A 26,638-nucleotide genomic window follows, 5' to 3' on the forward strand; every position below is an offset into this window, starting at 1 on the left:
CTATCTTTAGTTTAAGAGTCAAATGCATATAATTTGCATCCCCCAAAAGGCCTTATCAACCATATGGCTTCAGTGTGTCACCTTCCACCCCTCTTGCTGAAATTGGATCTACTAACAAAGTAAGATGCATAGGAACAAAATGGAAAGGAGGAAAAAGGCAAAAAAATATGTACATATATCAAAAATCCCTACACCTTCTACAGATAGCCTAATGTGGTCTTTAGGTCATTGACCTCAGCAGGGAAGTCCTGAACTCTGGTAACTGTTCCCAACACTGTTTATACATTTCATATTAAGAAATCATTGGGTAAAAGTAAAAATAATTCTGAGAACAGGAATCTGGAATTCAGACTTCCTGTCACCTCCTTGATGAATATCTTAGCAACTAGGCTGTTTTATTTTTAAAACAACTCCACTCCCTAACTTAGCTAAGTAGAATACTTTGTGTACAATGTACTCCTGCAATGTTCCCTTGCCCAAACAACTAAAATTAGTCTTTAGTCATTAATCAAATTACTCATTTAATACCATGAGGTATTAATTATGTTGATTCTCACTTTCTTTTCTTTCCCAGCCAAATAACTGAGTTCAAGACTGTGTAGTCCTAGACATTCCTTAGAACATCACGGGTGCTATAATAAGTAGCGCTACCAAGCTGTTTTAATGATGGAGACTGTTACAACATGTCAGTGAGGTGAAAGCCTGCTAAGATGTTTGGTTTAGGAAGAAGGAGAAAAATACCATTAGGTGAAAGTAAAAAAGATTCAAAACATTGGCAATTTTATGCTGAAGAAAACCCTACCAGTTCATTGCACGTCCATTAAGATGATGACATCAGCTACGTGCATTGTTTTTGTGTATGTGTATGCTTTTCATCCTGTTTAAATATGCTTCTCAATGACTCCTTGCATTCAAGATAAAAAAAAAAATAAATTTAAAATTACAGGCAATCTCATTCTGTCTGCCAAATGATGGATTGTTACAAAGATGTTCTGATACAGAGTAGCCTCCTTAACCTATTTCTTCTCTCCAGTCCACTTAAGAAATTATTTTCCTTGTCCTCCTCCCCACAATGCTCTTCTTTTAATATCTTTCCTCTTATTTTCTGTAATGTTCCTCCTTTGTTCGTCTGTGGTGGTTCTGAATGCTAATGAGTTCACTTCTGATTTAGCATTTTGTGAGGTCAGTTTGTGAGGAGACTAGAACAGACATTGTATGTTGAATCCCAGATTAATTAAAGAAATCTTGAATGAAGACTCAAGATCAGTTATTGGGGTAGAGAAAAATAAAAAAATAAAATGTAGGTTCAGAAACTTTTAACCAACAAATTATGTTAGGATGAAGGTAGTGACAAAAATGCTGCAGACAGACCCTGTAAATTAGAGAGAATAAATTCAGTGCTCATTAGTGTTTGCAAGGTATACACAGATTGTGGTGATAGGGGAGCTGTGTAAGTACCCATGAACAGATGCTTCCAGAGATACCGACTAAATGCAAGCTTTGTCAGAACCACAAACAAATCTTTTTATTTAGTGAGACTTTTTTTTTTTTTTTCCTTTATTTATAAAAGCACAGTAGACATTTTCAACTGCTGGTCATATCTATAGTAATAAAGCATCTTCCCCCCCCACACACCCTTTTTTTTCTTTACTTTTTGTTTTAATAGTCAGATTTACTCTTTACTTTACCAATAGTCTATTTCTTTGAATTTTGTCCCAGCTTCTTTCAGTTTCAGTATTGAAAATACTTCAACAGCAAATAATTAACATGAGAAAATGAAGTAAAAGTGTTTTGAGGACTACTTTCAAGGTATGTATAAGTTCTATATATGCTGAATGTAAAAAATAAACCCTAGCTACTCATCCTATCAAAAACCACTACTTCTAGCCCCAAAGAAGCTTATTGTCTAATATTGGTTGTATCACCATTTCAGAACAAATTACTTTTAATTACATTCAATTAATAACAGCCTGTGAGCTCATCATTATATCAAGGATATGTGTTATATCAGTAAGGCAGAGCCAAAATCACATTACCACAAAAGCCATGCGTGTGTAAAAGCAGACCTTTCTGTGTGCACAGGGAAATCTCTGCATCCTGATCAAAGTCTCCTGGCAGAAAGGAAAGCACTCGCCTTCCTTCACTGTTTAGTTCCAGGGTTGTAGATGGGTCGTCTGCAGAATATCAGGCAGAGAAAGGTGGAGAATAATTGTTAAGTCTAGTGTGATTTGGTAATTAGAAAAGTACACACAACCCATATGTTGTTACCTGACATACAAATATTCCAGATTCAATATATTCCTTTATGTAGAAGCCACTGAAACATCTCCCCTGAAAATACTTCACTGTCACCTCATTGAGCATATTATTTTGTGTCCATTTATCCTCAAGGCCAATCTGTTTGCATGAAATACATATTTATTGTTCACATTATGGTACGGAGTTCTATTATCACATCTTGGAAGTTAGGAGTGCTTGTCTCTCTACCTTTCTTTCCAAGCACTAGTGAGCATCCTTATTCCAGAGACAACCTGAGCTAGCCTGAAATTTAGAGTCTGATCAGACTTGTACAAATTAGTGTATGTCTTTCATGAGGTGAGGCAATGTGAGAGAAGAGATCAAAACCCTACCCTAGAGTATCCCCTGGGAATTTAACAGTCTCCAGAAAGATATGATTTAGTCATATCTTCTCAAATAAGGAAAAGCAAGCTGTCTTGAATATCCCAATTTACTCTTTCTTCTACTTTATAATTGGATAAAAAAATGTTCATACTTACAGTTTCATTACTACAAAATAACAGCTTTACACAAAGCTTAAATTTTTAGCAGTTTAGGACAATGAATAAATCCCCCTTTCAAGAATTCTGTTTGCAAAAACTTTTAAGTGTCTTTCTCAGGTGTATTGTCAAGGTAAGGTGTGTTATAGAGGGTCATAGAGAACAAAAGCCACATACAGACACATACATTGATGTCAATATCCTCTAAGTCTGTTAATTCACAGCAAGAATGGGAAGATAAATATATGGTTTAAGCAGTCATATGTCACTGGGATAAAAAGAGAGGTAAAAGTGAAATTAAATGGTATTCAACATGCAGAAGACTCAACTGAATGATCTAGTTATAGAATAGAATAGTTCAATTGGAAGGGACCTACAAGATCATGAAGTCCAGCTGCCTGATCATTTCAGAGCTAAACAAAAATTAAAGCATATTATTAAGGGTTTATTGGATTACTGGATTATTATACAAATGGTTCACTGACAGGCATAGAGCATCAACCACCTCTCTAGGAAGAGGTGTGTGACCACCCTCACAGTAAAGAATTTTTTCTTAATGTCCAGTATGAACCTCTCAGGTCACCTCTCAGCCTCCTTTTCTTCAAACTAGCAAAGAGTACTCAGCCTCTCCTCATAGGACATGCCTTCCAGCCCTTTCTGGCCTTAAACTCTATGAAATGAACTCTATGATCATCTGCCCTGGCCAAAAAATGACAATTTCCTCATGACTTCCTCCCATCACATTTCCACAAGATGGAATGGCACCCAAATTGTATTTTTGTCACTATTCAAAATAGTGGCATTTACTAATTGTTGTCACGGGACAAATATTGACTCTTGTTTTTATTAGAGAAGGAAATAACAAAAGTGTATCAGAGACCACCAAGGTAGCTGTTCACCAATACTGACTTTCTTGTAGTCTAGTTCTCTAGTAAGTCCTAAACTCCGAACTTATGTGTCTACCTTCCCTGTAGAGGTGAAGGAGAGAAATAAGTGTCTTTGGAGGCTTCCAGGGGAAGACCCTATTATCATAAGTCATAAGTCAGGCACCTTAGACATACTAGATCTTTCTTGTGTAGCATTTGTGGAATCCTAACTTTTAGCTATCTTTTTTTTTTTTTTTAGTTTATATTTTTGTATTACATATTTATTTGAAAGAGTGCTCTGTTAGATACACAAAAATTCGTCAAAAATTTAACATCCAGCATTGATGGATTTTTATCTGGCCCTGTATCTACATAAATGAATATAGACATCAAAGACAAAGGGCTCACAAATACTCTATTAGCATAAATGAAGAGGAAAAATGATTTCAGAATTTTTAGACTAATCGAATATTGATGCATAACTAACAATCACAATGATTTTTGCATTAATTTCAGAAACAGCACCAATCAGGGAATCCAGCCATTTAATCAACATACATTTTTTGGAATCACTGTTCATTTATGCTTTATTCACAAATTCTAATGAAATGATAACAAATCTTTTGTAGATATGAAGCCTATAAATATAGTGGGTTTTGTTTGCTTGTCTGTTTTTTTGTTTTGTTCTGTTTTGTTTTGTTTGTCTGAAGTTTATACCAAGATGCATCAGGTCTCTATTGTCTTTCAGTGTGAAAGGATTTCTCTCTCCAGAATGTAAGCTTACACTTGGTTAGAAATGTCTTGGTGTTATTTCAAATAATGTAACTATTACATTGACTAAGTCTCTTTTCCTTTTCAGCGTAGTTTTTCTTTTGTTAATTATATTGAATATTATCAATGTCATATAGCACACAATATTATATCACATATACAGCATTAAATAATAAAGAATTTTAAAAGGAATGGAAGAAATATTAACATAGAATACACCGTATATACAATGTAACAAAACAGCTCACAGTGTGCATGTATTCAAGAGGCTGTTTTAAGGAGTCTTGATTGCTAAACGAGACTGTTCACGTTACACAGTTGCCACTTTTTGGTGTTATTCCATTTATTTTATGTGTTTAAGTTGGGTGTGAAATGTGTGGGAAAGTTTAGGCGTGTAATAAAGTAGTATGTGCCTACTTTCTTCTGCAGCCACTGGAGAAAGATTTAGATACAGCTTACCGTTATATCAACTCAGTCTCTCCCTGGGATCCCTCAAAAATGAGGAAGCTCATGTTTCTATTTTGCCTTTACAGACATTGTTCTCTTCAGAGATCCTCCTTTGGAATTAATCCTATGACAAATTTAGGACTCCCTAATCTTTTTTATGTATCTGGAAAAGAATGAAGAGAACATAAAGAACCTCCCTAAACTGTATCTGATAGTACAGAGTCCATGGAGGATCAGAGTAGCTCTAAGTGCTGCTGTTTTTCTTTCCATCAAAGGGAAGATAGAGTTGGTAATTCACACCAGGAAGCAGGATATAGCTTCCCCAAAACAAAGCATTGTCACAAATCATGAAATGTGATTCATTAACAAACCCAGAGGAGAGAGCTTACTGAGCAAATGCACAGTTGTTTCACAATCTATGTATCTATGCAACCTGCTTGCCTACAATCAAGGAAACCAAAGAAGCAAACATGAGACATTCAAATCACCATTACACACTGAAGCAAAGCAGGTAACTTCAGATAAACACAGAGATGTAAAGAATGGCTCCACCTGGGCTAGCAGATCTCATGAACAGGGATTTGTGATTTCTGTATGCAGTAGCCAATGGCTTCAGCACTGTCATTTCTGAGGCACAACACAAGCACTTCAAATCTGCTCCTTTCTGAATCAGGTTGCTCACATTGCTGGGGACTGCCACAAACATGCATTTAATTTTAATGATTACTACTGATGTTGCCAATTTAACGCAGTCTCTACCACATTTTCTCAGATTATGAGGTCCAAGATCAGTCTTAGGGAAGAGAAATGAACACCTCACTTTATTCAAAACCTCAGATCCATTAAAAGAAATTGGAAGAATTTAAATTCAGGTGTACATGAAATGTGGGAGATAGAGAGAGGAATAAAGAGCAATGTTCTAAAAAGAAACAAATCAAAACAGTTTTGTCAAGTTAAATATTTCCTTTGACTGAATTAAAATAATAAGTAAATAAATAAATAAATAAATAAATAAATAAATAAATAGCATTGTTGAGTATTTTTAAAATAAATTAAAAAGACCAAGAGGAAGCATCCTATTTTATTGAAAATGCCAGTAGTTAAGGTATTCACTGCAGAAATTCAGATTTGTATCCTCTGTCTGAACAAGATTTAAATCCACAGCCTCTGTGTAATTGTGCTAGCATTCAGAGCAGGTTGGGGAGCTCCAGCTGTAGAAATATAAATTGGCAAAGGGAATGGAACTCCAGAAAACCTTTTTTCTCCTGATAATAGTCAAAGACTATGAGTTTTTTTTTCCCTCACTCTGTCTTGGTAAATATTTTTGTACTTTAGACTAAGGGGTACTTAAAAGAGACCTGTTTTGCTCTACTGCACAGCCTGATGAAGGGAAGAGAGAACCTGTCTCAGAAATTCATAATGAATGTCTACCTTCCTTGCTCAAACCAAGGTTTCCCAGAGCAAGAACAGTGCTCTAACTATCAGGCAAGGGGGAGAGCTGTCATATCATCTCTTTAATGAGTATTTAAAATACTGTATTCAGCGCTTCCAGACAAACAAACTGTCACAGAATGTCATTATAATAATGTCATGAATGTATTTACATGCCAATGAATATACTCGGATGGTGTCTCTCATAAGCATAGAAAAAGGCACTAACCCACAGTTGTTGCCACTTGAGCTGTAAGGACATTTGCATTTATTGTTATATTTTTCTTCACTGATGTGCTAATCACTCAATTTATAGTGCTGAGCATTGTGCTGAGCAGTGAAAATAATATGGCCCTGCCAGGTGGTATGTTTTTAGCCTCACCTATTAGCGTAATACAAAACCCCTCCGTATGTATAGCTATCATGGATGAAAAATATTAAGAGACTTTGTCTGGATCCCAGAATTTCATTCTTCTTCTTACTTTGGGGGGCTGAGAAAGGCAGTTACACAAATGATAGAGAAATACAATAAATACAATAACTTCTAGAACATGCATCACAGACTTCTTCACAACTACAGAACATACCCAAGCAAAACCTTGCTGTTCAGTCAGAAGCTGTTCACCCACTGTGTTAGCTGGACACACCGCAGGGTAACAAGTTGCATATCTGCTCAGTCTCCCTGCATCAGTTTTCCAGTGTAGAATACATGTCAACTATCCAGAAGAACAAGAGCCCTTTCTGGCATGTCTGCATGTCATGCTTCAGGGAGTCCCCAGCAACCCGCAGACCACAGCTCACAGCTGCTGCTTTTGTCTTTTTCAGTTTTCAATTTTATTCGTTTCCAGGGCATTACAAGGCATGCATTTTCTTTTAGAAGCTAAACTACTGTAAATGTTTTAGAGAGTTTAATAACAGAGAATGCTAGAAAAGTAAAAAGTATTCTCTCAAAAAATACCAACCAAGTAACATCTATTGCAGACTGACAGTGTTCTCACATACAACAGAGATCAGAATGACAAATTTGGACTCATTGGGTCTTCCCGTGATCTCCACTATGACAGAATGACAAATCATCCCATAAAATTAAAGAGCAATAAATAAATAAATAAATAAATAAATAAATAAACATATAGGGTCATGTGAGTGAGTTTGTTTTGTTTTGTTTTGTTTTTCTTTTTGTGACTTTGCTGCAGTAAATTCACATCAACTGTAGTTTGAAAGAATGAGGGGAAGAAATAAAAATCAGGGAAGCAAATCTGAACAGTGAACTCCAAAGTTTTGACTTATTTTTATGCAATCCATTTGTGACATAGATAAAAATGAGAATCTTCAGTTACTTTCTAGACTTTACAATGTAAATGGACTTCTGATGCAGAGACCACATCAATAGGTTATGGTAAATAGGTAAATAGCATGAAGTATCAAGAATTTGGACTCAAACCTTTGATTTCTGGATCACTTGCACTTGTTTGCATTTTCCTTTCTTTTTTAGTTCACTCTTGTAAGCACCTTTTTCCCTCTATTTTAAATAGTTTGTTTTGGTGCTATTTCCTGGAGTTCTGGAGACCCAGTTATCTTGAGATGCATGCAAATTGTACTAAAATCAATGGACCTCTCCACTATCTTTGAATCAGAATCTTCCACACTTAACTTGTGGATGGTGAAACATAATTGTCAACTAATAGCCCATAGCTATGTTATGGATTTATCAGCCCCTTAAGCTTGTCATTAAGGAAGCTTTTTTTCTCTAGGAGCTAGTCCCAGCAGAGAACCTTTAATCCTCTTTCCCTAAGCAGACACTATCAGTCTCATTGCAATCCTATCCCATTTACATACCCAGGTTCATACCAAAGAAACTGTTTATGCAGCCACTGGACAGAGTTCATTGAACACCGACCAAAAAAGCATTCTCTAGGAAATTGTATAATTCAAAATAAGCTATCTAGCATCAATGCTAGGTTATGCTTTGGCTGCACTATGGTTGGACTGAAAAAGAAGTGATGGTTTTGATCAGAACATCCCAAGAACTTGGGGTTTTTGGTGCAAAAAGCTATGCATTCATCTTTTAAAACTCCTCTGATTTACACAATGTTGAATCTACTTCACAATAAATACCATTGTCTGAAGTGAAGAAGAGGGTTCTAAATTATAGCTGAGAGGCTGATAGAAGAGGCACTCAATATTTTTAAACAAATGCATTAATCATAACTCAAAAAAAGGGCTGAGAATGTGTGTCTGCTCAGGGAAGAAGATGATATAGGGAGTGAAGTATCTATTTTCCAAATATCTGCTTTGCTGAAGCTCAGAAAAATTATTCCAAGTGCAAATGTACAGCTGGGATGTGGAGAAAAGAAGAGAAATGGTTATTTTTTTTTTACCCTAAGACTCCAAATAAGCCCACTCATTCTTCTGACACAGTGGGAAAGTGGGAGATACACAGAAGCAGGGTGGATGTGTAAATGTAAGCCTGTATTAAAATAGCAGTCATTATTAAGTTTTCATTTCCCAATTAATACAATTTTAAAATAATCAAATGGACCTGACAATGCTTTAAATTATCTTATTATTTATAGTGATTTGTTTATGGTGATTTATTTCTCTTTTTTTAATTTAATCTACAGATGAATTGTTGAGGCAGCTTCATTCTTTCATTTTCAATATATCAGTGTTGAACTCGCCATCCCACAGCTGGCTGTGATTCAGAGCAGTTCAGTCATATGAACAGAGTTGGGTGCACTGAAAGTCAAAAACATTCCTTGTCTCTTCTTTAATTTGCATAGCTCATAAGTCAAAGAGGGTACCTTCAGAATCAATTCATCAATGGAATTTACTTCTTACACACTGCTTATGCCAATTTGTAACAATGCATAGACTCTATAATTCAGAGCACAAAGGAATGTTTCAAGGTCAAGGAATGTACATAGTGTATAGGAGAGAAAGTGAAAACATGGGAAGGGATTAAGTAGAGGAGAAAAAATCAGTAAAGGAAGGGGTGATTCTAGTTGCCTTGATATAAATATGATTTTTGAGAAGAATAAATTAAGAGATAGAGATATGGATCTGAAGTATCGACAAGAATTGAGAAGCTTGCATGAAACTGAAGGAAAAAAAAAAAAAGAGAAAAAAGGCCGGAAAATGCCCCCCCAGAAAGGTTATTTCTGCTGGTTCCTCTACAGATTTCAATTCTCTTTTTGTTAGGATTGTCAGGGCTTTAATTTTTTCAACTTTTCCTTGAAAAATATTTTTCTAGGCAGTCAACCTGAGGCAAGTGAAATAAAAGGTGGTTGCTTACACTTGGCTTTGCAGACTGCCCCAGAGCACATCACTTCACCCTTCTAGTCTGCTTCCCACACAACACTTTTCTTGCCAAGACAGTAGGCTGTCCTGGAGAACAAGGAACTTGCAGCATCCACATGTTGAGGCACATGGGCACCACTACAATACAAATAATAACATCCTTTTCTCCCCCTACCATAAACCATGATGTTAAAAACCTCCTTGAAGCCTTCACTAGGAATCTCCTTCTTATTCATTTTTTCTTATTCCTAAACTAAACTGTCTTTAAGTAATTGATTTCATTTTAAGGATCTAAAGGGAAATTTGTGTAATGTTCCTTGAGCACATGTTACAAACAAATGAAAGTGCAGCAAAATAGTTTTGCTTGAGTTTTGTTTGAAAATGAAATGCAACCATCCTGGTTGTCCAGCTGTGGTAGGAAATGAAACTGCATCTATCATCCGCACAAAAGGAGGCAAAACCTATCTACGACTGTATTCCCCTGAAAGCATGAGTCATGGACCTATTGAGAACAAAATATGGATGTCAGATGGTTAGCCCCTCAGGCTGTCTGGCAACCTGCTTGCTACTCAGAAAGAGGTAACAGCTGCTTCATATAAGACTAATAAGGATGATAGAAAAGCCAACACTGGCATGCACAGTTCCTCACCTGAAGAAAATGGGCAAGACAGGCTTTATTTGAAATGCAGGAAACTACAAAAGCCCAGTAGTGGGATTGGAAGCAAATCCTGGGTAATGCTCATTTATAAGGGAAGATTCAGCTCCTTAGTCTATTTTAATGTTTGTTTGTTTGTTTAAGCTTTAAAGCCTTTTCAGAAAAAATAAGTCTTTAATGCTGTCTTACAGTGTCTGAGTTACATTAATGTTCTTACACTGGGAATTTAAAAATTATTTAAGGAAATTCAGTTACCCACTTTGATAATCTCCCCCTTTCTTTAGGCAGCTGGTTTTAGGACTTGGAAGATGAGTAAGTCACAGGGCAGAAGACCACCAAGGCACTGCAGAAATTTCAGGACCCAAAACTATCAATTACAGAAGGGAAAAGGTCAAGAGCTGGACCAAAAGTTGCCTATTACTGACTGAATACAGAGGATGAATGGTTTTATTCTGAGATCCTGAAAGCTGAAGGATTTGGTGGTATATTTAATTTTATTTTTTTTTTTCCTACTCAAAAATAAGGGGGTGGAGGGATTGTTTTTGGAAGAAAATTTCAGTTACTGGGCTAGTCAGAAACACAGCACAGATAAGTAAACCAGGAATAAAATCAACATGTGGCTGATATGTTGGATTATTTTCAAAGGAAGACATAATTGTGGGAACACTTGCAAGATTTTACAAACATGCAGTGGTTTATTCACAATTGCATTAAAACACAGGTGAAAAACTTCATATAGGTCTGAGACTGGAAATATACTGAGAAAAAAAATAGAAATCTTCATTTTTTTCACTATTCAAAATGTTTTTCATAACAACATTTCTAAAGAGGAGAAAGCTTGAAAACTAAATGTTTTACTCCTAGTCAAAAGTAATGTTTTGCTTAAGTGCTTTTTTGTTGTTTAAAAAAAAAACACAAAAACAACAATTTTCATTAACCATCAAGCTAAAATTAGTCTTGGCTTGACCTCAAAAGGTGCTTTTTTTTTTTTGTTGTTGTTGTTCTTTGTTTTTTTTCAGAACTTTTCAGGATAGAAAAAAAAAATCCTTTATTCATGCAGCTGTAGCAAGGCAAGGGACAGCTGGGTAGCTGATGGGAGGAAACATGATCAAGTCTTTCTCAAGAGATGCTGCAGCTGATGTACTTCAAGGTCTATTATGCCATAGCTGTTTTCTTTGTCCTTCCCTATAAAACAAAAGGATACATGTATGCTTCTTTTGTTTCTTTTTGTTCCTCCTGCAAACTATCCATATATCCATATGCTAAACGCAGGGATGTGGTAGCGGACCTTGGGCTCTACTCTTGTAAACCAAGTACCAGATGTCATGGACCAACTGTGACAGAAGCCTTCACATGTATTTAGATACAGCTTTAAGTAGAAACTGATGTTTATACAAAGTATAAACAGTTCAAAAGACTGAAATAACATGAAGAAATCCCAGATGATCTTTAAAACAGCTGGACATTTCACACTCCTTCAGAAACCCAGATATTAACAGGGCAACTGGTAGAACAGTACCTCTGTTCAGGTTCTAGTAGGATATCCAGAAGTTTTTTTGATTTATGTAATAAATGGCCTTGAAATAGAAATCAGGTCCAAAATATGCAATTGAATCCAGATAAAAAGGCTGAGCCTGTCATTTTCCTATCTATGACTTTACTTGCTTTCTATTATGAGTTTCAGCTCTCCCAGTAAAATTCAAATCAGCATAAAGAGTGCTTTCACACCTGGGATGAGGCATCTAGAAATAGAAGTTTTAACATTCAAGTAGTCTACTGCAGGCTTCCTCCCTGATCTCTGGGGACTCAAAACTTTCCTTCTTCAGTTTCTAGCCTTTAAGGCAGACACAGTATTTTTTCTATCCTTTTTCTGCTTGCCTACTTGGGAAGTTGCTTGCAGCAGACATTATTGCAGAAGTTTTCACACCAGCCACTCCAGAGTGTTTGTTATCTGCCTCTAAAAAATGTAACTGCAAATGCCTTGTTCAGGTCCAAACCAGGGCATATGATCCTCATAAATGTGTGCATTTGAGTGCTTAAATAAAAACAAGCCTCTAAATTTTTGACAGTTCGCCCACAGCTGACAGAATATGTAGAAATGGTTAAAACAAATTTATAGATTCAGGTTATAAAAAGATATTCAATGAAACTGTGTCAAAACCTCACGGAAATAGGGGAGTGTCTTACATGTCAGAAATTATTTAAACGCTAATGAATGTCTGATTCACATATAAATTAACAAGATAATTTAGGAAATAAAAATGACCTCCCTCCTCCATGCCCTATTGATTAAGTGCGTGTAACACCTCACTGAATAGGGTACCACCCACTTTTTCGATCAGGCTTTTTGTTCATTATGAGTATTCTAACACATCTTACAATTGTCAATATGTATGTTTCAAATATGCAAGTGCAGCAATGGCTGAAGGGCATGCTTGTTATCTATTCGGGTAATGAACAGAGCTATAACTGCAGTTGTTTGATTAGATTCTGAAAGAAAATCCAGATCAACATCCAAGTGATATGACACACACTTCTTTTTATAAAAGGTTTTCAACACCTCTCTGCACTGGTTGAATGGAGAGGTGAAAAAAAATCTGACAAATGATACCAATAGCACAAAAGTAAAAATGTCACGCCTGATTTAAAATATCTGTAAAATATTGTGCACATTAAAACTTTTTTTTTAGGTACATTCATGCTTATGTGTGGCCTGGTTATCATACTTGAGGGTATTTTTTCCATACTTCCTGTCCCTAGGATAGACAGAGGAACTCTCCTGCAGGTTTTGCGGAATAAAAGAGTCATCCAGAAGTCAGTTCCAAAAGTGTTATTGCAAATGGCTCTTCAAATACTAGACCTTCCAGCCTCCAAAACTCCAGGTATATTTGAAAACAACCTTCCTTTGAATCTAGCAAAAGGCTTGAATTCATGTATTGTTCAACGGTGAAGTCATTTTCTCAAGGCCATTTTGGTGTGGGCATGTCTTTCCAGTTCAAACCTACCTAGCTTGTAGGTTATACTGCATGTGAGCTGCTTTGGAGGGAGAAAACACAGCTCCACAGGGCCCTCCAGCTCTGCTGCAGTTTGATTTTATTGATGAAGACGGAAGACCTGAGGTACAGCTCCACATCTGAACATTACTATCCTGCAGGCTGTCAGACCCGTGTTTCTGTGCAGTAAAATATGCAGCACATACATTTTCTCAGATTGTTGAGAAACACTTTTCTTTTGGATGGATCTGGGTGGGGATTCCTGATAGTAATCCCAACAACAGACGTTGATGGTTCCCCCCTTCCCTTTCAGAGACACACACTGCATGATTGCATGGGCCTTTTAGCAGTTCTGAAGTTGAACTCTCATCTTACACTGAAGTGCTTTTGCCCTGCTGGGGAGCTGAATTGCACCACAAACACTCTCTTACTGCCCTTCCTCAAAGAAAAAAAGTGGAGAAAATAGGATGCAAGAAGCTCAAGGGTTGAAATAAAAACAAGGAGATCACTCACCAGTTACCCTCATGGGCAAAACAGATTCAGTGTAGGGAGAGGGAGATTTATATAATTTATTGCCTATCACTAGCAGACTACAGCAGTGAGAAACTAAAAACAAACTAAGAACACCTTCCCGTCAACCTGCTTCTCCCTCCTCTGCCTAAGGAGCACAGGGGGCTCCTTAGGGAATGGGGGGACCGGGGGGAGGGGGGGGGGGGGGCTGTGGTCAGTCCCAAACACTTCATCTCCACTCCTTCACGGTCACTCCCTGACCCTGCTCCACATGGGGTCCCTCCCACGGAACGCTGTCCTTACCGAACTGAGCCTGCAGGGGCTGCCCACAGGCAGCAGCTCTTCAGAAACTGCTCCCACATGGCTCTGTACCACGGGGTCCATCCCCCGGGAGCAAACTGCTTCAGCACGGGTTTCCCACGGGTTGCAGCTCCCCCCAGACCCCCTGCTCCTGCCTGGGCTCCTCTCCACGGGTTGCAGCTCCAGCTCGGGACCTGCTCCTGTGGGGGCTCTCCATGGGCCGCAGCCTCCTCCAGGCCACATCCACCTCTTCCACCGGGGGCTCCTCCACCCTTGGGGGGGCTGCAGCGTGGAGATCTGCTCCATGTGGGACCCATGGGCTGCAGGGGGACAGCCTGCTCCACCAGGGGCTTCTCCACAGGCCACAGGGGAACTGCTGCTCTGTGCCTGGAGTACCTCCTGCCCGCCTGCAAAGACCTTGGTGTCTGCAAGGCACTTTCTCACTCCTCACTCTCCCAGCTGCTGTTGTACAGCATTTTTTTCACTTTATTATTTTTTCTTTTTCCTAAAGACACAACCAGTGTTGCTTACTGGCTTGGCTCTGGCCAGTGACGGGTCCCTTTTGGAGCCATGTGGAGCTGGCTCTGATGTGACCTGAGGCAGCTGCTGAGCTCTGCTCACAGAGGGCACCCCTGCAGCCCCACTGCTACCAAACCCTTGTCACATGCACACAACATGCACACAAAAGACAGCATTTCCCATTCCTGCCAGTAGACAAGTTAAAAATGATGAAATCAGAAAGATTAAACACACTGATTCTAAGCACTTAAACATTTGGTATAAGATAGGTGCAGTTATATTATACTAGAAGTTTAGTAGATCATGTGTACTGTTAGTTACAATGGTAATTTAAGTGCATAAAACACAGCATCACAGGCCATAACTGAAAGAACCGATGCACATAGTATCCTTAGAAGATGATTATTTTTTTATTTGATGATCAAAGAGATTCTATTCTTTATCCCTAAAAAAAAAAAAAAAAAAAAAAAAAAAAAAAAAAAAAGTACTAGTTATTGCCACATTTGTAGTTGTAGTAAAGTTTCCAGTCCTTATAAAATTTATTATGGGTAGCTCTGAATATAAATAAATAAATAAATAAGGAGATAAATATTTATCAAAAATTGCAGCTTCAGGGAGGCTAAATAGCAATAGATACTTTCACCGAATTTTTGAACACCTTCAGCCCTGACATGCAAATTTAAATTTACAATTTTTACAAATTTTCAAACACTTCCTTTTTAAGATTTGCAAAATTAAACCCTTTACAACCCGATTCCATTTCCATGGTTAATTTTATACTTTGAAATCAAACAAAAGATAAGGTGTTAGCATTTTCTTGTTGGGGTTTGAAATGCCCTATTTCTGTAAAGAAAAATATTTTTATTTCAGTTAGGTGAAATCAAAATATTTCCACATGTTTTTAAGCTCAGCTAGTGGATCAAAACTAGATTATCTAAACTGTTTCACAATTAAATTTGGGATTTGACTGACAGACTCTTTCCTCTCTAAACTTCCTCTATAGATAAAAATGAGGCAGGTGTTTCAGTTGCTTAATTAATCCTTGCAGCTTTGATTCCTCTCTATTGTGAGGGTACAGTTTCCAGCATCAGGATGCTAATATATATGTTCTGATGCAACCTGCAGTCTTCTATACAAAAGACAGGTTGTTTAATGCTAGCTCAGTGAAGGAAAGAGACTCATCAAGGATACTGCAGGACAAGCAGTTCTGATGACTGCTTTAGAGTAATTCTAATTCAGAGCAATCCCAGGTAATATCATAAGGAGCCAAACTTTTCAATACAAATCAAATTCTTCAGAAATGTGTGACCAGCCAAAATGAAGAGTTCTTGCTCGTTCCAAGGGAAAGTCAGAAAATAAGTGGTTTTCTACAGCTTTCATTTCAGATGTGTTCTTCTAAAGAACAGGATTGATGGGATTATTAAAACAAACATTGGTCAAAAGCTTTTCTATGTCCTCTGAAAGTGAATTAATGCTAAGAGCATCCTCATCTCTAGAGCCAAAATCTTCATTTCTGGCATTCCATCCTGCAAAAGGCAATGAACGCAGAATACAGAAAACCCTTGAATATCATCAGTTATGAATTTCCATCCAACAAAAGAACACTTTGACCACTGTATCAGACAGCTGGCATATGATTCCTAAAATATTAGTATAGAGTAATACACCATATATAAGAGTTATAGCAGTTAAGTATCAGTGAAGAATGAAGTTGCTTTTCAGTGTTAAGTATATACAGATCTGTCTGGATGTTTTCTTCCCATCGTAGGTTCTGTAATCTTATCTATTCAAATATCCTCTGAAATTATATGACAGTGACAGCAGTCAGAAATACAAAAGCAAATTTTTAGAAATGGGGAACGATTAACAGATTTTTTTTCTTTACCCTCCTTATTTCTTCTGTAGTTTTATGTTTATTTAAAGATTAATTCTCATAAACAAAAACTTTTTTTTTCTCCTCCTTTTGCAAAAGGAGTCTGTGCTTCTGAATGATAAAAAAGTACAAAGAACTTGCTTTTTTATTTCTGAAAGCCAAACATCTGAATCTTGGCAATAATTAATGCATGAAAGTGCATATACCACAAAAGATCATTATCATCAAATCTAACGTGAGTGAACATATGGTGGTAGGATAAATCAACACTGAAGTAGTATAAATAACAACGCCAAGTCATTAGGTAAATAGGGAGGAAAGAAAGATAACATTGCATGAAATAACTGATGACAGGATAGCATTTGTGAAGAGAGTTTATGCTTAATGATGTTTCCCTTTTCTATGGGGCAACTAGGGGTAACATATGATGTCAGTGATCTGGATATAATTTGGGTGCATTTTTCTAATTAAGTAAAATGGCCTTCAAAGCAGTGGTGAGGAGATCACAAAAGTTGCTCTTTCTTTAGATTCAGACTGGAGTCATAGCTCTGTGCTCAGAGTCCAGAACTAACCAAGACATGGAGAAGGTTAATGTGTTGTTCTTCTCATTCCCCTAGCATCCCCTTTCCACTGTCTACATTCAAGCAAATGGCCCACAGGACTGCAGAAAAAGAGGCAGCTTGTTAAACCATGGTTGTACTCTCTCAAGACATGTAAGACCATAAAGTCATAATAGCATGCTACAGACTGATATTATAATTGACAGAGCTGCCCTAACACAAACGCATTGCTTCAGGATTATGGACATGTTGAATTTGGGGGAATTCAGGAGCAGGGTGATACACTGCTGAAGTCTAAGATGACATTACAGTGAAAGGATCCTGAAACATTAGCATATATCAAACACTTTGGATAGTAACCCTCTTGAATTTTAATTTGGCACATGGTCAACTATGACTGCCAGCTCTGAGAGGGAGGAGGGGGAAGGATTGATATCAGTGGAAAGGGTGCTGCTTAGAATTGTTTCTTTGGAGACAGAAATAGCATGAAGCTGATGGAGGCAGCTCCAGGGAGAAATAACATTCCCTAGTGAAATCTAACAGAAATAGCCTGTACAGTACTTTTACCATGTCACAGAGTGAATGGTGACAGTGCACAGAGGGTATTTCTGTGCAGAAAATTACCAAGAAGCAGTAGGAACAGGACATGTTACAAGATCAGCATGACAAAGTGAGCAATTAGGCTTTCATGAAACGGAGGACAGAATTTTTCTGCACCCTGTCATCAGCTCTCAGGGCTAAGGGTGATGCATATGACCTTACACAGGATGATCACAACAGGCCATCCTGGGTCAGGACCTACTGAGTTGCTTCCTTCAGTGCAGGTGATGGAGTTCATTCCAAGTGTAGCTACTCTGAGGCATTAAACAAATAAAATACAGTATGCATTCAAATGACATTATTAAGGTTACAAAGGTTACAGAGTCAAGCATTCAAAAGCTACCTCTGCAACCTTAATTCAGTCCCCATTGTGTGTTTTCTCCATCTTCACATGACTCTCCCTCATCCTTCTACACCATACATGCCTTATAGCAAATTGTGTTCACATCATCAAAAGAGTGAAACAAGGGCTTTTGGACAGTTAGGTACACTGTATGGAAGATCTCATGCAGGAACTATTTGTTTACCATTTATTTTATGTTCATGATTTAATATGGGTTCCCTGGGTATATTTACTGCCAACTGCTCAGATTGAATCCCTGTCTTTTTGACTGAGTCTAATGCAACATTAATGTAGATGTCTTAATGAGGTAGCCATGTTACAAGTGTATTCTGTCTCTGGCAATAGAGAGAGTAACTCCTGCTACACGGAGACAGAAGTGATAACCTGCCATTCATCTTTGAACGTAGAGAATCTCTTCTTTAAAGACACAAACAGGGGAAAAATTGCCTGACCTCCAACTAAAATAATCCAAAATCCATTGAGAACATAAGCCTCGCTACTGAGCAGGTCCTACTAAAATGAGCACAGGTATCCTGCAGTCAAACTGTATTTTTGCCATGACTAGCATCATTATATAAGTTGTCTTACATTTGCTGCTATCAGGAAGCTCTACTAAAAGCCAGTAAGCAAGCTAGAAATTATCTGGTGATAATTTCACTTCATCCTCTGGGAAGGGCCTGGTCATCAGATCAGGTTCTCTCTAGTATCTGTGTTAACAAACTTCTGTTATTAAACCTTTGCTATCACAATCAGTGTTCGAATGGGAATCCTCTTAGCAAAAGCCAAAAGTGCTGATGAAAGTAGCAATAAATGTCATAAAATCAGCATTGTATCAATATTTTCATGGGCTCCTCATTGTGGGCTGCTTTTTTGGGGGCTTTATGTCTCGGGTTTTATACCAGTTACATTTTTCTGATGTTCTTGGGCCAAATCTCATATCTGACAAACTTTGCTGGGGTAGAACTGTGGCTGAATGGACACTGCTGAGCTATTATGCCATGCCACTTTCTGTGTTTAGAAATAAGTTCAGTCACTGTGGTAACCAAGCAGCCTTAAGTCGTGTTTAGCCCATTAATCCTCGTAAGTGTTGGCTGAGAATAACTTACAGGCAGAAATATTTTGTTACAATAATTTTGTAACTAAACAAAAACAAACCCTCCTCCCTTCCCCCAAACAATTGCAAAACCCAAAAGGCAAAAGAGGGGACATGTTAATGGTTATATATCAAACCTTTTTTTCAAGAGACTTTGCTAATGGGATACCTGTCTAAACCACCTATTCTTCTGGTTTGTACCAGCATGGCATCATCATTCTGGAAGAACAGAGGTTTGAAATTTAGATCTTAGGAACTTAGTTTTTATTGAGAGCAATTTTGACTTCCTCCAGTCTATAACTAAGGGATTTAGGAATTATGCACTCATTTTCTTAGGATTGTGAAAGCAGATAACTGACATTGTTATTAACAATAAATGTATAGTTAAACATGTGAAAATGTAAATATAGCTCTCTGCAGTGATTATAATGAGTTTTTACTTGCAGCTATCAACCTTCTTCTTTTCTACCATTTTAAAAACTGTAATATATAACAGATGTCTATATTATGATACATTATTTATGGGCTAGCACCTATCAGCTTTACATGGTGACCATTAAGATAGATGTTTTACAAATACAGAAAAATACAAAGCAGCCCTGTTAATAAAATAATAATAATAAAAAGTATCTAATTGAAAGAGAGCGACAACTATTCCAACCCTTTTTTTCATGAAACAAATAGCATTTTATAACTATAGTCTTTCCTACTGTATCCCTGTTAAATAATATGATAGGATGCTTGTTATCAGTATCATATTATCCTATGATTGCTAGGCATCACAATAAAATGTCATAATAAAATTTCAAAAACAATAGAGTTTTTTACCATTGTAAAGTTAACATATAACAGCTTATAAAATAAGCTCCAAAACTGATGAATGTTGTATGGGATTCTCACAAAATAAAATGCATTTTGTTTATGAGAAAACATATATCTACGATTATTTCTTTCCAAATTTTACCCAGTTTTATTCTTTAGTTTTCCCTTGAGCAAGTGACTCAAGCTGTCAAAAAAATGAATTTAGAAGCAAATAAGGAAAATAAAGCAAAAAGAAAATAAATAATAAAATTAAAAAAAAAAAAAAAAGAGAGAGACAGCAATGAAGAAAGACAAAGCAATGAAGAAAAGCAAAGTATTAGCCACCCATCTGCCTTTGCAGCATTGCAGGCATGCAAATCACAGACTATATTTCATTCCTTCTTGGTCATCTTTCCTATTTTGGCCCTGAGCTTGGCAAGAAATACAGTTACATTTCTGAACTTTCTCCTTTATTCCTGCAAAGTGAGCCAAACATTACCAACTCTGGGAGCTGGATGCAGGGCAGGGTCAGAGGTGAGCCCTGCATGGCTCATTTCCTGCCCACAGGCAGCCCCAGCCAGGCCAATGCAAGGACATCACATGCACTGTTCTTATAGGTGCCCTGCCCTGAAGACTTTCCATCATAAAAATATATATATATTAAAAAAAAAAAAAAAAGTTATCGCCTGAAAAATAACATTTTTTAGGCAGCACAACATATTTAAAAAACTGTTATCTTGTTGCATTTCTACCCCTCTTTATTTTTCCTTTCACTGCAGGATCTTGAGTTTGTTGAGCTTGTTCTTCTGCCTACAGAAGGCTAAGGTATCTCCTTTTCTAATTCTGCCATACATCACTGTGAAAGATCACTCAAGGGGAAGAGGTTAGTGAATATTTTGAGGATTCACTGGCTGACAGAGAAACAATTAGATAGGGTCGAACTGAAAAATGCTCAAGCTATGTTTTCAAATTAAGATTTTTTTAACTGTTCCAAATAAATAATATATATATATATATATATATATATATATATAGGTATATATATTAATTTGGTCATTGCATAAGTCTGCAATTAAATCATTTTAATTTTATTTCAGCTGCTATAAAAATAGCATATGTGACTTTACACTGGAGTATTGAAATTAAAAGTTACACATTCAGAAATCTACTGATCCTTTTTTTTTTTTTCAGCAAAAATTCCAAAACACTTAGAGAATGCAATCCAATTGTGATAACTGCTTCAGTATTGCATTTACATTTGTCAGCAGTGTTAACATTTTAAATATAAAATCAAATGCATGTTTAACTTACGGTTTTATTTATGTGGAACATTTTGAAGTAAAAGGATTTTGTACTTACCTGGAACAAAAGAAGATATGAAAACTCTTTGAATGGAAATGTCCAAGTCCCACTGCTCTCCTCACAGAAGACCGCGCACTGGCAGTGCTCATAATGAACAGTATGTATCTCGTGATGTATTTATTTAACTTTGGTAAGCAGTGTAAGCATGTAATTACTCTCTGACCATCTAATCCCTCTGAAGAACAGATAATTTGTCATCTTTATCTGGGTTTGAATAACTTAATGTATTATTTTTAAAATGAAACAGAGATCATGTCTAATATTAGTAATTTTAACTTTCTGACTTCAGTCTCAAAGAAAAACAAAATTTGTAACTGAATCTTAGTGACCTATGCTTATGCAGTCCAGAAGCTGAGTTTGGTGGAGCAGGCTGTCCTCCTGCACCCAGGGGTCCCACATGGAGCAGATCTCCACGCTGCAGCCCCCCCAGGGGTGGAGGAGCCCCCGGTGGAGCAGGTGGCTGTGGCCTGGAGGAGGCTGCGGCCCATGGAGAGCCCCCACAGGAGCAGGCCCCGGGCCGGAGCTGCAACCCGTGGAGAGGAGCCCACGCAGGAGCAGGAGGTCTGGGGGGAGCTGCAACCCGTGGGAAACCCGTGCTGGAGCAGTTTGCTCCCGGGGGATGGACCCCGTGGTACAGAGCCATGTGGGAGCAGTTCCTGAAGAGCTGCTGCCTCTGGGCAGCCCCTGCAGGCTCAGTTCGGGAAGGACAGCATCCCGTGGGAGGGACCCCATGTGGAGCAGGGTCAGGGAGTGACCGTGAAGGAGTGGTGGAGATGAAGTGTTTGGGACTGACCGCAGCTCCCATTCTCCTGTGCTCCTTAGGCAGAGGGGGGGAAGATGTTTTTCGTTTGCTTTCAGTTTCTCACTGCTCTAGTCTGATAGGCAATAAATTACATTAATCTCCCTATGCTGAGTTTGTTTTGCCCATGAATGTAACTCTGCTGAGTGATGTCCCTATCCTTATCTCAAACCCTTGAGCTCTTTGCATCGTTCTTTGCATCGCTCTTTTCTCCCCCCCCCCTTTATTATTATTATTATTATTATTATTATTATTATTATTGTTATTGTTATTGTTATTGTTATTATTATTAAGGAGGGGGAGAGAGAGAGTGGTGTGCTAGAGTTTAACTGTCCATCATGGTGAAACCACCACAATGATTTGCTAGACAAAATCAGGACAGAAGTGCTAACTAACATTCTAGAGGATTTTGTCCTGTCTAGGGTCAGTAGAAAATAAAGAAACAAACAAATAATAATAATAATAATAATACACCCATATTTTCTTTGGCTTTTCTGCACTCCTGGTAAGTATATCAGTTTGAGAAGGTGGTGGACAAAAGCTTTATCTATTTCTAAGCAAGTATCAGAAAATAACAAGAGTAAATGAAGTTTTGGTTGTTCCATATTTGCTCTAAGGGGGTCAAAGGACTCCTGAGTTTTGGTGGCTGCATATGGGCTGACACTTAACCAAGCAGAGTGAAACATCTCAGAGCATTTCTGGCAGATAATAAAAATGAATAATAAATCAGTGATACAATTACTTAATAGGGGTAGCAGAGAAAAAGAATCTAAAACATGTTTGGTTGTATCAATCCAATAAGTTATACAATTGTCCTATGTAAATTTTATGACCATGACAGAGCCTGCAAGAGACTTGCTTTTGCTAGCACTGAGCAAGAAATGATATTTGATCTGCTTTGGTGCAAAGCAGTGCTAAAAAAGAAAAAAAGAAGGAAAAAAAAGTAAATGAACGAGATCAAGAAAGCTAACAATATGATACAGAACATGAAGAAAGGTATATAAAGAAGATGAAGAAAACACAGAGGGTGAACTAGCGTAATGAAAAAGGTCACCAACACTGGAATGTAGACTGGTAACAGCAAATGTGAAGTCTCTATTAAAAGAGAAATTATACTTAATTTCCACTGACTGGAAAGGCCTAGCAATGTAACGTGTTAGTGAAGAATAGTGTTATTCATGTTAGGGGAAATATGTACTCACAGTGGAGATAAAAATGAATTGAGAAAATGATTTGGGCAAAGGGGCAATTGCACTGCTGGTTTTATTTCATTAGCTGGAAAGACACTTTCTCTTTTTTACCCTCATAGACTTTCACTGCTCCATGGTCTCTTCAAACCTATTCCTGACTAATCTGTTCATGCCAGCATTATTCATTAGTTAAAATGGTTCTTCTCTCTTTTACATTTTCAGAGGGCAGCACTTATATTTTCAGAGGGTAGCACTTACATTTTCAGATGGTAGCCATGCCTTATTGGGCCTCAGCTTGTAAGAGCAATTTACTAATCACAGGAAACCTGAGTCCTTGCTCCAGTTTGAATTTTTCTTTACTCTTTCTCACATTATTCTTCTGGACAGATTGTCCAATTTCAAGGTGACCAGGTTCACACTATGCTGGGGGATGAACTGGCTGAACAGCAGAGCTCAAAGGGTGACAGTGACTGTGGCTACATCTGTCTGGCAGTTGGTCACTGGTGGTGTTCCACAGGGCTCAGTTCTAGGGCCAGTCCTGTTAAATATTTTTTAAAATGATCTGGATGCAGGATTGGAGTGCATCCTTAAAAAGTTCACTGATGATACTAGGTGCTGTTGACCCTCTGGAAGGATGAGAGGCCTTGCAGAGGGATCTAGATAGATTGGAGCATTCGGCAATCATCAACAGTGTGAAGTTCAACAAAGGTAAACACTGGGTTCTGTACCTGGGATGGAGTAATGCTGAACACAGGAACAGACTGGGAGATGAGTGGCTGGAGAGCAGCTCAGCAGAAAGGGATCTGGGCGTGCTGGTGACAGCAGCCTCAGCATGAGCCAGAAGCATGCCAAGAGGCCAAATGGCATTTTGGGGTGTGTTAAACACAGCATAGGCAGGTGGGCAAAAGAGAAGATTCTGTCAGTGTATTTAGTGTTGGTGTGACTGCACCTTGAATACTGTGGGCGGTTCTAGGCTCCCTAAAGGATAATAAGGTAATTGAGTCCAGAGGAGGGCAATGAAGCTCGTAGAAGGGGCAGAAGGCATGTCCTATGAAGAGAGGTTGAGGACACTTAAGTTGTCCAGTTGGAGGGAAAAGGAGGCTGAGAGGTGACCTCATTGCTCTCCACAACTTCCTGAGGAGGCAAAATGGAGAGGGAGGTACTGGTCTCTTCTGATGATAGGATGTGTGGAAATGGTACCATGCTGTGAAGATGAGATTCAGATTGGATTATTAGGAAAATTTTCTTTACCGTGAGGGTTGTGAAACACTGAAACAGGCTTACTAACAAGGTGGTTGATATTCCATGTCTGTCAGTGTTCAAAAAGCATTTCAATAATACCCTTAATAATATATTTTAACTTTTGTTTAACTCTGAAGTGGTCAGGTAGTTGGACTTGGTGATCTTTGTATGCCCCTTCCAACAGAGATTTCTATTCTATTCTATTCTATTCTATTCTATTCTATTCTATTCTATTCTATTCTATTCTATTCTATTCTATTCTATTCTATTCTATTCTATTCAACATGGTTGGCCAGAAGTATATTCCATAGTCAGGATGGGGTTCCTTGTCTTCATGGTAACATAAGAAACAGGGCTCAAGCTCCTGATTTTTCACACTGTGAACTCTGACTGAATTCAAGTGCTTTTTAGAAATAATATAAAGAAGCACAACCAGAATACAACGTTATATTTGATTATTTGGCATCTATTTAACGTTAATGACTCATAGTCATCCAGTAATCAGATAATATGTCTAGCATATTTTTTTTCATTGTATTCCTTAACTTCATTCCTTCTTTCATACTCTATTGCTGCCATCATCAGAGTCATCTTTTTCATCCTCTATGATGGTTGACCTTCCCCCATACTGGCAAATACTTTGTGTCATCAGCCAAATTTAACAGGAAAATCATGAGCCAAGATTACTAATTAAAACAGTATATGGAGCAAGTCTCTAATCTAATAATTAAGGTAATTGTCTAACCAACATTTTACCTCAACATTTCACTTTTTCCCTTTGAAGTCTATTCTTTATCCACTTTAAAGTGCTTGTAGTAATCCCTGACTTCTCTATCTTAGCTAATAATTTTCCTTGAGGAGTTGTATTAGGTGCTTTGTTAAAGTCCAGATAGATTAGATGCATTTCATTTCCCTTGTCCAAAAAATCAAAGAAAAATATCAGCTTAATCCAGTATGATCAAGTCATTCGCAAATCCATGTTGTATTTTATCACATTTTTCCTATACCTTTAATTACTTTCACACTCTCTTCTGAAGCATTTTGTAAAACTGAGGTCAGAAACATGAAATAGTTTGTTTAGATTTAAAGGCTATGTCATAGCTATAATGACATAGTCAAAGAAAGGTATGACATCTTTTTCCTTAACCTAACTGTATAATGCCTCTGCTTCTCTTGAGATCAAACTTCAAGTTCTTAATTTCATAGAGTCTTAGAATGGTTTGTGTTGGAAAGGACCTTAAAGATCATCCAGTTTCAACCCCCCTGCCATAGGCAGGGATACCACCCAGAAGACCAGGTTGTCCAAAGCCCCATCCAGCCTGGCCTTGAACACGTCCAGGGATGGGGCATCCACAGCTTCCCTGGATAGTCTGTGCCAGGGCCGCACCACCCTCTGAGTGAAAAATGTTCCTAACTTCTAATCTAAATCTTCCCTCCGTAGTTTAAAACAATTTTTCCCTTTTCCTATCATTATCTGCCATAATAAAAAATGTTCTCCATCTTTTTTATGTCTCCTTTAAGTACTGAAAGACTGCAATAAGGTCTCCCCAGAACCTTCTCTTCTGCAGGCTGAGCAGCCCCATCTCTCTCAGCCTTTCTTCATAGGACTCCAAGCAGTACCTCACAAGGGCAGAGCAGAGGAGGACAGTCACTTCCCTCGACCTGCTGGTCATACCTCTTTTGATGCAGCTTAGGATGCAGTTGACTTTCTGGGCTGCAAGCACACACTGCTAGCTCATGACAAACTTTTCATCCACCAGCACCCCAAGTCCTCTCTGCAGAGCTGTTCTCAATGAATTCTTCTCCCAGTCTGTACCCCTATCTGGGATTGTCCTGACTCAGATGCAGCACCTTACACTTGGCCTTCTTGAACCAAGTGGTTCACATCGGCACATTTCTCCAGCCTGTCCAGGTCTGTTTGGATGGCATCCCTTTCTTCTGTTGTATTGACTGCACCACTCAGCTTGCTGTTGTCTGCAAACTTGCTGAGGGTGCACTCAATCCCACTGACTATGTCATTAATAAAGATATTAGACAGTACTGGTCCTAAGATGGACCCCTGAAGGACACCACTCATCACCAGCCTCCATCTGGACATGGAGTCACTGACCAAAACTCTGTGTGTGTGGCCTTCAATCCAGTTCCTTATCCACTAAATGGTCCACCCTTCAAATCCATATATCTCTAGGCAAGGATGTTGTGTGGG

At 38.0% G+C, this 26,638-nt stretch overlaps 1 long non-coding RNA gene across 1 annotated transcript; it reads left to right on the top strand.

The window, feature by feature from the left end:
• Positions 1 to 10,228: 10,228 nt before the first annotated feature.
• On the top strand, positions 10,229 to 11,893 carry LOC119715541 (uncharacterized). Its single transcript, XR_005262694.1, has 3 exons — positions 10,229 to 10,324; positions 10,532 to 10,729; positions 11,267 to 11,893. It is a non-coding gene; the product is annotated as an uncharacterized lncRNA (long non-coding RNA).
• The last annotated feature ends 14,745 nt before the right edge of the window (positions 11,894 to 26,638 follow it).

The sequence above is a fragment of the Anas platyrhynchos genome, chromosome 1 (genome assembly GCF_047663525.1).
Source record: "Anas platyrhynchos isolate ZD024472 breed Pekin duck chromosome 1, IASCAAS_PekinDuck_T2T, whole genome shotgun sequence".
Classification (NCBI taxonomy): domain Eukaryota; kingdom Metazoa; phylum Chordata; class Aves; order Anseriformes; family Anatidae; genus Anas; species Anas platyrhynchos.